Here is a 14,489-nt window from a genome sequence, read left to right as displayed (position 1 = left end):
GCTTCTTCTAGGAAGCCTTCCCTGCTGTCTTTACTTATGGGTACATCTTCTGCATTTCCACAAGACACATGCACGCATCTGTCTCCATCCTGGCACTTGTCATGCTCAATTAGAAGCTTTCATTCATTTGTTGTTGTTTCCCTAAACCGGGCACTACTTGAGGGAAGGAAGGATTCCTTACATCTCTGATTCCTCAATCCACAGCCTAGCGGCCAGTATTAAGTAGGAGCTTGGTAAATGTCTGTTGAATAAATGGAGGTGTGAGAAAACATGGTATTTTATTGGGGGATGTTTGAGGAGGACAGAAAATAGAGAGTATGGGCTAAATCTAAACAAGTAAACTGGGGCAGATCATGAAGATTGCTACATTTTGGGTTTAGGAATTTGCAAACAGCAGTCACAGAATCCTTTATCCTTTTCACCTCCATAGATACCATACTTTTCAATGTTGTAGCTCTGTACTGGGGACACTAATCAGTGATGTGTCAGTACATGTTTAACAGCTATCTCCTCCCTCCCTTTCCCTACAAAAATCCCTGATTTGTTGTGCTTTTTGATTTCCATGGTGTACATGCTCCTGTAATGGCCAATTTCAAGCTACCAATGTGATGCTAGTCAACATGAAAGTGGGGAGAGATTCACAGTTTTGATGCCAAGATAAAATATTCCACCACACGGTTACAATAGACACAAAGCACCTCAAGACCACAGCTAATAGTAAAATGTAGTGAATTAGGAAGGGAGGAGTTTGGAGAGTTTATTACCTGTTTTTAATACGTCTTTAATGATACCTTTATATAATTTAATTTTTAATAGCGGCCGTGTTTAACCTCTGGCTTACAAAATTCCTTGAGTTTTAACAGTTGGCTCTTATGAGCTGATGTGAGGTGACACCACTGTCACTAATCTCTTTATCTATAGATTCATTCAAGCTCAATTTGTGGGCCTAATTTTATTCCTAAGGAGGTCCCTATAAGAGGTTCTGGGTCAGTAGCTTTTTGAGGTAGTATTAGCTCCCTTGTTATCTGCTCTAATCTTTGTGATCTGGTTCCTGAGTACCCGAGTTTTGACCTTGTTTTGCAACAAGCAACATGCCCTACAGATACCACCATCCTTGTAGAGATTGCTTCTTGTCCCAAATGCTAGTTTCCCTCTCCAGGTGGAGTTGATCAAGGTGTACAAGTTACATGTGGACTGCTTGCTTGGACTGTCACTTGCTACATTTTATTCTATTGCTTACCTGCCCCACTACTGCTTAAATACGTGCCCTGGTTTGCAAGGAAGTTTGGACTTGCTTTGAATTCTAGTACATGGTTCTTCTATCCTGCTCATCCTCTTAGTTTTGGATCTACTTTTGGGCTCAAGATTCTGTATTCCTTTGGCTTCAGTAACTGACACCTGGCCTTACTCCATGATCTGATTACAGGGATGTCTGGCTTCCTGACTTTGGCCTAGCCAACCACAGCTCAAATTCAAATGCTGATAAATAGCAACATGAGAAAATAAGCTAATTGAAGGAGGTCTTACAATTTTGTTGTTATCAATATCTGTCAATAGTTGCCAAAACCCTGGTTGCCTTACTTGCAAACAGTTCCTGGAGAGTCAAGACCCTGGGAATTTTTGAAGGGTGCTTAAGTTAACATAATGGAGCCAAGGAAACAATCAAAAGGCAGCTCTCCACCAGCTATCAATTCAAAGAAGCTTCAGAGGAGATTGAGTGAACATGTGGGTCTTTTACAGATTGAGTTTCTCCTTGCTATAGCCCATAGGAAAGGCGTATGGGATAAATCTAGACTAAGCACTAGACGTTTTTGAAATAAAACACACTATACTCATGCATAGTCTTATACTTATTTGCTATTTGAACCTAATAAAATCAAGGCTCTTCATTAAGAAGGGGTTTGGTATTTCTCTTAATGTTCAATAGATATTAACACTGGTAACCTAATATTGATACAAAACTAATTTTAATAGATTTCAGTCTTAAATACCATTGAATGATCTGGGGATCAACTTGAGAAAAACCACAAGGAGAAAAGCATGTTAAAAACTTCAGCTGGTTCTCTCAGTGGGAATAAACACCTTTAGTTGGTAGTTTAGGACTCATGCTGTTGGTCAGAGGTGAAGAACTGCCCCTGTGCCTCAGGCTTCATTGATGCTTTGCACCTGCTTAGGGGTAGCTGGGGCAGTTCCCAGTCTAGGAAAAGGTCTCCGAGCTTATCACTGAACAAAATAAATCCTTACTAATTCCAAAAGTGTTTGGTTTTTCCACACTCTAGGAGAGTAGCTGTGTTTAATGACATAGTAAAAATCTGCCCTGGAACAGGAAGTTGGTTTTCTGGAGAATATTTTCATTCTCAGACTTTTTCCATAGAAAGAGAATTACCTTAAATCTTTTCCCGGATAAGGTAGGGTTAGAAACAAATATTCCAAGAAATACATCAACAATGGAGTGAATTTGGAGAGCTTGGTGTCTTACCTTTTCATCAAAGAAAGTGATGCCAAGCAAGCCAGGCTTCATGGGCATGTGGCCCATGAAGTTGCATAGAGTCCTGTGCTGAGAAAGGCTCCAACTTAGCCTAACACTGCTGCCATTTTGGATTTCTATATTTCTGAACAAGGCTCCCCGCATTTTCATTTTTCACTGGGCCCTGCAAGTGAGGTAGCTGGTCCTATTGACAAAAGAGGTGGAATTAGGCTTTCAAAGAGGATTTTTTTTTTCTGCAAGGGTGCCCCAGGATAACACTGAAAACATGCCTTGAAAAAAAAGAATGATAATTTTTATTTATCCAGCTAGGCAAGACTTCACTGAGAATGCCACAAATGGTGTTATAAACATCCAAGTGTGTCTAACAGCCTACATTTATATACCACATCGCCTCATCCTTCATTCCCCATTTTGCAGTTCAGGATACGAGACACGGATAGGATAAGAAAATCATCAACGGTCCTTTCTACTAAATGGAGTAATGACATTGGTGTTAAAAGATGCTTCGTAGTATCTCTGGTTATTCTAGTTATTACTCTTGAATTCAGAGAAAACTGATGAGCCAGGGCCCTTCGCAGGCCTAAGCCAATGTGCATTTGGAAGCTAATAGTGAATTGCACTATAGAACAAAATACATTCTCTCCTTTGGAACATCAACTACTGACAATTTTATTAGGGAGAAAGTACTAAATACAACACAGTTTAGTGTCTCATAACTGACATTCGATTTTGACTCAAACATTTTTAACTACACTACTAAGCTTATGTGTTAGAGGCAACATTTTCATCCTTAGAAATTTATCCTATACTTTATTCCTTCCAGGGAACTGAAGATTTGGCTTATACTTGTTGGATACATTATGTGATCCTATAAAGCCATTTTCAAATTACCTCGACTTTATTTTCAAAAATCTTTGTAGGTACCAAGGGCGCCTGGGTGGCTCAGTTGGTTGGGTGTCCACCTTCGGGTCAGGTCATGATCTGGTGGTTTGTGGGTTCGAGCCCCACATGAGGCTCTGTGCTGACAGCTTGGAGCCTGGAGCCTGCTTCAGATTCTGTGTCTCCCCCTCTCTCTGCCCTTCCCATGCTCATGCTCTGTCTCCTCTGTCTCTCAATAATAAGTAAAGGTCAAAAAAAAATTAAAAAAAATCTTTGTAGGTATCAGACCATATTGGTTCGAGGATGGGCTCTATCATCTCATTTTCTGGTCTTTAGGTTTGCATCTATACTAAAGATAATAAAAACAGACACCTCCCATAGTTGCCACAAGAGTAGGAAGTACCCAGCACTTTTTAGAACATACTTTAGAACATAGTTAGAACTCTGTATATATGAATAATTATTTCATTTATGAAAACTCGTACAGAATAGTACAGTAGGTGGATCTTGGGGGTATAACATCTCTAAGCTTCAGTTTCTTCAGCATAAAATAAAGTTAATAACAACCATCTCACAGGGTGTTATAAGGATTAAATAGGATAATGTGTAAGAAGTGCTTAGCACAGGGCCTGGCATATCATCCTAAGTCTTACTAAATAGTATCTTCTATTATTCTATTTGAATTTTCTCTCTGTAATGTAGGTCTAGGTAATTTCCCAGTGAAATTTGGGACACGGTATAAACTACTTTATTTTTAATAATATTTTTCATCTGTTTCTTCTCCATAGGTTGCATTCTGTTAGGAGAAGGAGGTAAATGTTGGCTTTCACTATACAGTAATACTTTTCTGTATGAATTATGCATTTTAAAAATAAACTCTGGAAAGATATGTTGGTCTTTTTCCAGTGATCCTTTTATAAAGGGCTATTAAAATAACACATAAAAGAAATAACATTCATTCATTATTAATACCTTGTAGCAGTGATTACATCAGCTCAGTCTGGCCATCGATCGGTCCTCAAAGCCCTCAATTCACCCGGAACTCAAGGAGCAGACAACAGAGGGAAACCAAACAGCACATCTTCTCCCATGTCCTCCAGAACCTGTTCCATCAGTGAGGGCCTCCTTCTCCTGCCCCTTCAGCCCTTCTTCTCCATTGGTTCCTTTTCCTCTACCCCCCGGTGTGGTCAGGCCTTCTTAAACAAGAAACAAAATAATTTTTCTCTCAAACTTGTTCCTCCCTTGAAGTACCTTGCCCTTTTCTTTGACTGCTAAACTTATGATAAAAATGGTCTTTACTTCCTTAACATCTGTCACTTTTCACTCTCTTCTTTCACCCCTATGACTTTCTGGAAACAGTTACCTTGAAAACATTAAGAACTTCCTAATCATCAAGGCTTTTGACCTTTTCTTTGTCTTCATTCTTCTTGACCTGTTTGAAACATGTGATACTGTTGAAATTTTGACCATCTCTTAGAGTCTGGGACACTGTTCATACTTTTCTGGACATTTGTGTCTTGGTTTATTCATAGGAAACAGCAATGATGCCAACTTTGCAGAATGTTGTGAGGATAACACGAGGTGTTATTGTTAACATGTACAGCAATCAGTAAGTTTCACCTGACAATCTCATTTACCCCCAGGATTCTAAGTCTTATACTACATAGATGACTTCTATATCTATATTTGTGTTTTGATCTTTCTCTAGATATTCATTCTTCCTTTTCAACCTCTATTTTTACCTATAATAATAACATCCTGGGTGGTTAGAGCTGGGAGAGTTCTTAGAGAGACTATTCTCAACTTACAGTGGAAGAAATAGTGTGCAGAGGAAATGGTTTGGGCTGCAGGGTCAGTAAGGATGGCTTTAGCTTCAAATAACAGAAATCCCAATGTAATTGGTTTAAATGTGTGATCTACCATAACAAGAAATACAAGAGTATGGCATGTGAGGGTTGGTTAGTGTAGAATTTCAATGATAGCATTACAGGCCCAATTTCTCTCTCTACTGGCTCTGCCATCCTCAGCACGTTGGTCTGTTCATAGGCCAGTTCCTTGTGGTGAGATGCGTGTGGTGGTTCCTAGTGTTCCATTCGTACCTGACAATGGCCATTGAAAGGACAGACCATCTTATCCAGTATAGCTCTTCTTAAGAGTGAGTGTTCACTAACCTGAAGCACACAGCCGATTGTCCTTCATACTTCATTGGCCAGACTTGTGACATGCCCTGGGAATGGAAGATGTCATTGACTTAGACCAATTAGAATTTGCCCTCTGAGACTGAGTCCAGCCCCCTCCAAAGCACATGGACTACGATGTTGGGTTAATACAGAAACTAACTCTGGTTTCTTTGAGATTAGAAAGGAAGAAGGTACAGTGGAAAATGAATGTTGGGCCAGCTCCCACAGTGTCTGTCACCATCTCCCAGGAAGTCAGTGGCAAGTGCCACAACCCGAACTCAGGTTTCCTGATCTGTACCCAACTCTCTTCCAATAATTCCTACTGCCTCTCAACATTGGAGCCAGACTCAACACGTCCACCATCTAACTGTTCACCTTTCTACTCAGACTTGCCCCTTATCACATTTTCTTATGTACTGACCATTTTCTTCTAAAGGTGGGCTACCATTTTCTCCCGTTAGCCATTTTTGACTTTTCTCCTTATTCTCCATAGTTCATTTCCTAAATCTTATTTAATCTCTCTATTAAAAAAAATCTCATACATTCACTGTTTTCTTTCCATCATTACTATTATCTCTGAGTGACATCTTTATTATATATGACTTGGATTATTATAATAGTCTGATAACTGATCTTCCTGAACTGCCTCTCTTTCCACCTCTCATTTACTCTTCAAATCATTGCTATATTCATCTTCCTAAAATATTCTTCCTACCTTTGAAAAAACTTCTTTAGAAGGGTGCCCAATGAGACCAAGCTTTAATAGTTTTTTAAAATTAGAATAAGTTGTTATTTAAAAGTTGTCAGTAGCTTCTATTTCTAGTGTTAGAATTTATAAATTTCCTTGGGAAATTTATATCCTTTTACCTGAGAACAATCTCTAGAATGGTTTCTTTTAGATAGATGTAAGGCAAATAAGATACCATTGTTTATTTTCTTTTATTTATTATTATTTTATATGTTTATTCATTTCCTGAGAGAGGGAGACAGAGTGTGAGCAGAGGAGGGGCAGACCTCCAGGCTCTGAACTGTCAGGACAGAGCCCAATGTAAGGTTCGAACCGTGAGATCATGACCTGAGCTAAAGTTGGATGAGCCACCCAGGCGCCCCTAGGTACTGTTGTTTACAGGAAAGTGTGTAACAGAACCTTTGTTTTATGTTGACAAATACTGCCCTTCTGGGAGGTTCCAAAAAAAAAAAAAAAAAAAAGATGGGTATATTTGCATAAGGTTCAAGAAGCCTTCTGGGAAGTAGTGGATAAAGCTATGATACTCTCCTTTTTGAAGTTTAATATTATTAGAAAAGTATCAGATGAATTAAAATGGACCCAACTTAGGTCATTTGGCAAAAACATCAAATTACTTTGAAAAGTAACTTATCATAATAGGAAGGATAATCCAGAGTGATGACCAAAGCCATATGCAAAATCTTAGAATAAGTTTGGGGAGGCCTGGTTCTAGAAGGGCCTGTCTGAGCTTAGTGGGGAGGCTTTAAAAATTGCTGCATGCATACATAAGCGTGTACACACACACACACACACACACACACACACACGAAGCCAAAGTCATAGAAGGGCAAATTTAAGGTCTAGTATTGAAGTGGCTTGGGGGGCGGTGTGTGGAGTTTCTAAGCTGTCCTAATACTGATGGAAAGCCATCTCCACTCATATTTGAGGAATTCTACCACCGCAGTGCTAGCAGCTATAAATCAGTACCTCATGTTTTTTGGGGGGGATTCTGGGATTTTGGAGTCACAGTTGTCTTGAAATCAGGCAAGAAAAGATATGAAGCTATCTGGATTGGGAAGAAAGAAGTAAAACTCTCTTTATTCAGAGACAACATGATCATTTACACAGGACATCCTATGTAACCTGCAAAAGAGCTCCCAGAATTATTGACTTTAGCAAGACTGTAGGATACAAAATTATATACAAAACTTCATTGGATTTCAATATATAGTACTAGCTATGAATAACCAGACATTGAAATATAAAAGTAACATAAAAATATAAAATATTTGGAGATTAATTTGAGAAAGAGTGTGAAAGATTGGTACATGGAAAATGATAAAACATTGGTGAGAGAAATTAAAGAAGATCAAAATACAGAGATATATTGTGTTTACAGATTGGAAGACTCAATATGGTTAGGAGAGCAGTTCTCTAAATTATTATATAGATTCAAAGCAATCCCAATCAAAAATCCCAGTGTTTTTTTTTTTGGTAGAAATTAATAAGCTGATTCTAAAATTTATATGGAAATGCAAAAGATCTAGAATAGCTTAAATAATTCGAAATAAGAGAACCAATTTGGAGGACTTAAGCTACCTTACTTCAAAGCTTTTTATAACACTTTAGTAACTAAGACAATGTGGTATTGGCATCAAGGTAGACAAATAGATCAATGGAACAGAATAGAATCCAGAAATAGACCTACACATATATGGTCAATTGATTTTTGACAAGCGTATTTAGATGAAAAGGATAGTTTTTTCAACAAATGATGCTACAACAATTAGATATTTATCTGCCAAAAAACCACATTTCCCCCCCAAACCTCTTCAATTCATATCTTGCACCAATACAAAAAAATGAACTCAACATGGATCATAGAGTTAAATATAAAACTATAAAACAAGAAGAGAACACAGAAAATCTTTGTGACTTGGCAAAGATTCCTTAAAGGCAAAAGCACAATGCATTAAAAAAAAAAGATACATGGGACTTCAGCAAAATTAAGAACTTCTACTCTTTAAAGCTAAAGACTGGGGAAAATATTTGTACATCATGTATCTGATAAAGGGCTTATACACAGAATGCGTAAAGAACTCTGAAATCTCAGTGATAATAATAATTTTAAAATGGACAAAAGTTTTGAGCAGATACTTCATCAAAGAAGCTATAAAAGTGGCAAATAAAAAAACATGAAAGGTTTTTACTCATTGGGGAAATGCAAATTAAAACCATAATAAGATATCACTACACACCTATTCGACTGTCCAAAATTAAAAAGCGGTGACCATGCCGACCTTTCTCAAGGACGTGGAACAACTGAAATTCTCATATACTGCTGGCAGGAATGCAAAGTGATATACCATTTTGGCAAATAGTATGGCAGTTAATTAAAAAGCAACATAAACATACTAGGTGACTCAGCCACTTCATGGCTAGGCATTAATCTAGGAGAAATGAAGGCATATGTTCCTACAAAGACTTGTATATGAATATTGAAAGTAGCTTTATTTGTAATAGCCCCAAACTAAAAACAATGCAAATGCCCATCAACATGGTGAATGGAAAAACAAATATGGCATATCCATATAATGGAATACCACTTACTAGCAAAAAGGAACAAACTATTGATACACCCAACAATATGGATGAATCTCAAAAAATTGTGTTGAGTGAAAGAAGTCAGACTAAAGAGTCAATAGTGTATAATTCCATTTATACAAAGTTCTTGAAAGTGCCAATTAACCTACAGTGGCAGAAAGCAGATCAACAATTGCCTAGCGATGGGGCAGGAGGAAGAGATTACAAAGGGGCACAAGGAAACTTTTGGGAGTGATTGATATGTTCATTATGTTGATTGTGGTGATGGTTTCATGGGTGTATACATATGTCAAAATTTACCAAATTATATGCTTTAAACATGCACAGTTAATTATATGTCAATTATACTTCAATAAAGCTGTTAAAAAAAAGAGATATTTTAAATAGGTAAAAATAGGTAATGTTTGAAATACTAGTTGTACCTAGTGAGTGTATTATTTCTCCAACTGACTAACCTCCAAACCCTTGGATCTGGCATTTGCTTTCTGTGGTCCAATCTCAGGCTAATACCCCTGCTGTATTTCCCACTGACATTTTGAATTTCAAAGGGGACTGTTTCCTCAAACGGTATTATCTTTTCTCATGCATTTCATTATCCTGGAATGGGCGGCCTACCATCTTCTGAGCTCACATAGAGATAATCCCTCCTTCTTCTGAACCCCCATAATTCTTTGTACTTTATGGCACTCATCATATTCATCTTTATATTATAGCTTATAAATACATTTCTTACCTCCCCTATAACAGTAAAAGATTCTTGAAGTTAGTGACCCGTGTATTTATTATTCGTCCTAATACCATAATGGTGTCTTAGAGAATATCTTATAAATAGTAAATGTATATATGTAGTTGTTTAACTGAGGATTTTTTAATACTGCTCAAAGACTAAACAACATTTTATCGTGCTTAAAAAATATGAAACTTTTCCTAATTGTGATGTATGCAATCTTTGTTCACATAAGATTGGGAAATATTTTTCCTTTGTTTAGGTTGTTTAATCTCTCAATCTATTGTGAATACCTGTGTTTATCATCTTTAAGACATTTCTCATTACCTGAGTACCAGAAACTATTGTTTGTAGTAGATTTGTAATTGTTCAAGGATCTCCCACATAATGTACAAGGGTTGGGCAAAATGGCATATAGATTCAATGATTATAAAGAAAATAACAAAAGTCTGTTTCTGGAACATCTTTTTCTATTTTTGACCCCATGTTGAAATAATGAAACCCAAGTCCTATCTAAGAAATAGGCCAGTGATAAAACCTAAGAATAATTTTGTTGCGGAGTTAAAGTGAACAAGAAACTGGGCTAAGAGGAAAGCTTTACTTCAGTTTCAAATATCAGAAAAAACTGGGAAATTGGATAAAAGGAGTTCAGGAAATTGTACTGGATGAAAATGATGTTTTGTATTTGTTCTAGCGTGAAAACATCTATTTCCCTCACACAGAGATGGATACGTAATGGTCTCAAATCTAATGGAAGTGCTCATTTCCAGGGGGTATTGTAGTTCTGAAATGGGTTTGTTTGAGGATTCTAGGTCTAATTTCATATCATTAAACTCTGAAATTACAGAAGCCTTTCCAAAGTAATCCTTGAGCCTCAAAACGGCCTCATGGTGCACCACGAGCGTGTTGTGTACAAAGTCTGAAGGGCTTGTAATACAATCCTCCTTCTGGTAGCGACCAGTGCTGTGCTTGGTTCTTGCCTTTCCCATGGGCTGCATTTCTCAGTGTCAGAGCTCACCCGGGTGCTGGAGTGGCAGCCGCTAAAGGTTTCTAAAGCCGATAACAGGGCAGAGGTGACAATGTCAGGGTTTGGATGAGACCTGGGTTTGAATACTAGTTCCACTACATATGAGCTCTGTGGCCCGGATCCAGCCTGCTCGCTTCCTGAGCCTAAATGTCCCCATCTGCCAAAAGGGTACCATGAATGTCAAGACCTAGCATGGTGCCTCGACACGTGTGCGTGTGGTTAGTTTTATTAGCAACGAGAAATTGTCTTAGTTTTACTTCAAGAAAATAGTCTTAGCCTCATGCTAAGGATAATTTTAGAAAATGAGAGTGTGAATGTGGGCATTTTTCTTAGAAACAGTTCTAGAGGAAATTTGGTGGCTGTGTATCTAGTGTTAAAAGGCCTACCCAACCTTGTCTAAGAGTCACAATGTCAATGCCTTCAAACAGATACACAAATGGTGTTATGCAATCCCAGATATTGTCCACTCCATTCACTGTGGGCAGGAAGAGGGTCTATTTTTAAGGGGACAGAAGACCATAACTGGCTAAAAATAGGGTTCTCCTGTCTTCCGTCTGTCACTTTCACCCTTCATTTTTCTGTCCACCCCCATGTTTCCTAAAGTCTCCTTATCATCTCTGTTCACTTTTCCCTCCTCTTTCTCTACTCTAGAAATGGTACATGTTATGAAAGAGAAAATTCTTGACACCATCCCCAGAAAGTCAGTGGTGGGGGTAATGCATTTTTAATCCTGAACACCTGGCCTCCTTTTATTTGGCTGCCAGAATGAGGAGGTTTTTTGATTATTCAAAGAAGTCCTTTTGCTGGTGTTCACAAATGACTAAAAAGGTTAATAAATTTCAGAATCTGCCTGGTAATCCAGGGAGATAGAACTCTGCAAACACAGACTTTTCCTTTTAGGTTGAATCTGACATTATGAAAAGCTCCCCGTCTCTTTCCACACTCGAAGTATTTATCCAGGCGTTAAACACTGAGCAGCAAAAGCGTAGCAAGGGAGCTAACATTAATTGTGGGTCCACTTTGCAGAAGGTTTCTCACATTATCTCATGTAGTCTTTGTGACAATCCCGGGGGGCAAGCATCACCATTTCCATATTTCATAGGTGAGGGCGCCAGGGGGCTTCAACATGCCCTGCCAGGGAGGGACTTGTTCCAGTGCAGTTTCCCTAAGCACTGGTGACCCCTTGCAAGATTTAGCCATCGTCTGCAGCTGATCCCCTCACCCCAGTCGTGGTATCCTGCTGTAACACCTTGATACAAGTGCTCTTCACGCACCATGCAGTGCCAATTATGGCAACACGTAGCTCCCAATTTCAACCACCGTGTGTGGCCAGTCAACTCTTGGGGTGTCAAGGGCAGAGTCCATCTTTCTAGGAAAGAGGGCTTTGAAATTGACCACCCCTCCCTCAGCAGTGCAAGCACAGCATCTGTGTCCCCGAATCTCTTTCATCTGCTCTGATTACACAGAGGCAGGTCTGCAAGTCCCTTATGTTGGCTGGGGTGGTGAGGTAGTGTGTGTGGGATGATGGCGGGTGGTAACGCCAGTTACCTGTCAGTGGTGCCTCTCAGTAAAGGCGGCAGGGCAGCAGCAGGAGTACTTGGTGGTTTTGGTCTTCAGTTATGATTCTGAGAAAACGAGAACGTCATTTACACATAGATTATCAAATTGAATCCTTTTAACAACTCTGTGAGGAAGGTTCAATTATGATCCCGGGGTAATGTAGTGATTACGAATAAATACGGGCTTGGGTTTGAATCACTGCTCTGATACTGTCAGTGGTAAGTTCAGGACTTGACATCTGTGTGACTTTCATCTTCCCGTGCCTTGGCTTCCTCTCTGTATGACAGGAAGAATAACACCACCTACCTTATACTGTTGTGAAAAGCAAATGAGACAACCTATATGGTAGTAAGTGCTCTATAGGTGGTCACTATTGTTATCTCCATTTTCCGGATGAGGAAACTAATACCCAGATGGGTTAGATAACTGCCCAAAGTCACAGAGCTAATAAGTGCTTTCAAAACCCATGCTGTCAGCCATTACTCCATGGCAGTGCTTCTTAGCCTTTTTCACATCCCGGCACACATGGAAAACAATATTACTCATAGGACATTGCGGGGAGTGAGTGGGACAACTCAAGGCTTGAGGCGATTGGTCTGGCGGGCTCTGGCCATCCCCAGTTCCTTCTGGTCAGCTGGTACTCTGCTGTACTGAAACAGGTGCCAAGGATGTCAGGTAAGTCTTCCTAGAGAAAATGCTGTTTTCAGTATAGCTTGAACAGTTAGTAAAGTTTAGTAGTGAAAGCGGGGCGGCGAAGTTGGGTGAGAGGGACTGCTTAATTTTCTTTTCTGGAAAATGGAGATCACAATACTACCTATTATACAGAAAAACTAAATGAAGGAATGTATATGGAAAGACTTTGCAAAATGTGATATCAATTTTAGCTGTTACTATTTCTAAGGAAAATGCACAAAATATTTGAAATCATAAGAGTGATTTAGGCATAGTGGTTACAGAAATGGAACATTTCTACCAAACAGTCACTTGAGGGAAGTTACAGTTTTGAGATGACCTTCCTCTTGCCCTCCTTCCCTCCCTTACTTCCTTTACTTATCTTTAACCAAATAAAAATGGATGTTAGCTTCCTCCAAGGTTTGTTATGAGGCTTAACCTATTTTCATCCAGTAACTAAAGCAAGTAGGAATAAGTTCAAGAATCCTATAAACCTAAGTCAAGTGATCTCTGAAAGTCAGACTCATTAGCTTTATCTGAGGTAATGGCATGGCAGACCATCTCCATGATGTCGTCCCAGCACTTCTTTGGTGAGGACTTGTTCTGACAGGCAAGGCAGCCAGGTATAAGCTGGACCCAGAAACAAAGCTTTAATCATTAGAGGGGGGAGATTTGGAGCCGTCAGTCAGCTTGTCTCCTGCCCAGGGCCTGACGTCACCTGAGTCCTATGGAAAGGTTGTGAGTAAAGCTTGAAAGGGCCACCACACTGACTATATTGTCCATCTGTGGGGCCCAAGGATGTCTGCCTTGGTCCTGTCTCTCTGAGAGAGGAGGTCAGGAAAGGAAGAGAGACATTCTTCCCAACTGTTCAATGTAACACCAAAATAGCCTTGTCATCCTGACATCAGCTCCATGGCATCAGCTGTGGAGGCAGATGGCAATGCCTGCTGGACATGGTGAACAGTGAAAGAATTTAGGCAATGGGAAGAGAGGAGAGGGTACCATGTGAATGGCTACTAGACTTATTTGTCAGCATATGGGAAATGTCCATAGGAAGAATGATTGGAGGCAAAAAGTAGGAAAACATGGGTTACACATAGAACAAGGCAGTAACAAATCTTGGAGCATTACCACAAGTCTTCATTGCTATTTCATTCCTGCACCCTTGAGCTACTTAAACTTGGAGATCCAGGGTGAGATCTGGAGCCTAATTCATCTCCAAATATTACCCGTTTTAAGAAGTATTCTTTTAAAGGGTTCATGTAAAATTTGTTCAACTTTGACATTTTCTTTCCAGAGTTTACTGAAAAATTCAGTCAAGTCACTTGCACAAATGCATCAATATTTTAAAAGCTACCAATCTTACACATAAAAAAGAAGACTCACAATCCTCGATAATCTTTAATGTAACACACATTCATTATATATGAGCCCTCAAAGGGGAAACTCGCGTTGTTCAGAATCCTAAGTGCTACAGAATGGTGGCTTTGGGATAGTTAAATACCACATATTTGCTTTGTAAAACCACCATCAAATGACTTTAGCAGATGAACCCTGAAAGCCATCACGACTCTTTTGTCTTTAATAACGAGGATCCAGCAAAAGGAGAGTGTTTCCTCTGATGT

General features: G+C 39.2%; 1 long non-coding RNA gene across 2 annotated transcripts in view; it reads right to left on the bottom strand.

Moving 5' to 3' along the window:
* Nucleotides 1–14,489, bottom strand: part of LOC113602824 (uncharacterized) — a 54,654-nt gene that overhangs the window by 17,783 nt on the left and 22,382 nt on the right. Inside the window, exons 4-6 of one of the 2 annotated variants that reach the window (XR_008300333.1) lie at nucleotides 12,181–12,257; nucleotides 5,539–5,594; nucleotides 2,480–4,799 (exon numbers count right to left, since the gene is read on the bottom strand). This is a non-coding gene — a long non-coding RNA (uncharacterized LOC113602824). Of the gene's footprint in view, nucleotides 1–2,479; nucleotides 12,258–14,489 lie in introns of both variants that reach the window. The other variant, XR_008300332.1, reaches the window with a different exon arrangement.

This window comes from Acinonyx jubatus, chromosome B4 (genome assembly GCF_027475565.1).
Source record: "Acinonyx jubatus isolate Ajub_Pintada_27869175 chromosome B4, VMU_Ajub_asm_v1.0, whole genome shotgun sequence".
Classification (NCBI taxonomy): domain Eukaryota; kingdom Metazoa; phylum Chordata; class Mammalia; order Carnivora; family Felidae; genus Acinonyx; species Acinonyx jubatus.
Note: the sequence above shows the minus strand (reverse complement) of the source record. Positions and strands in the feature narration are given on the sequence as shown.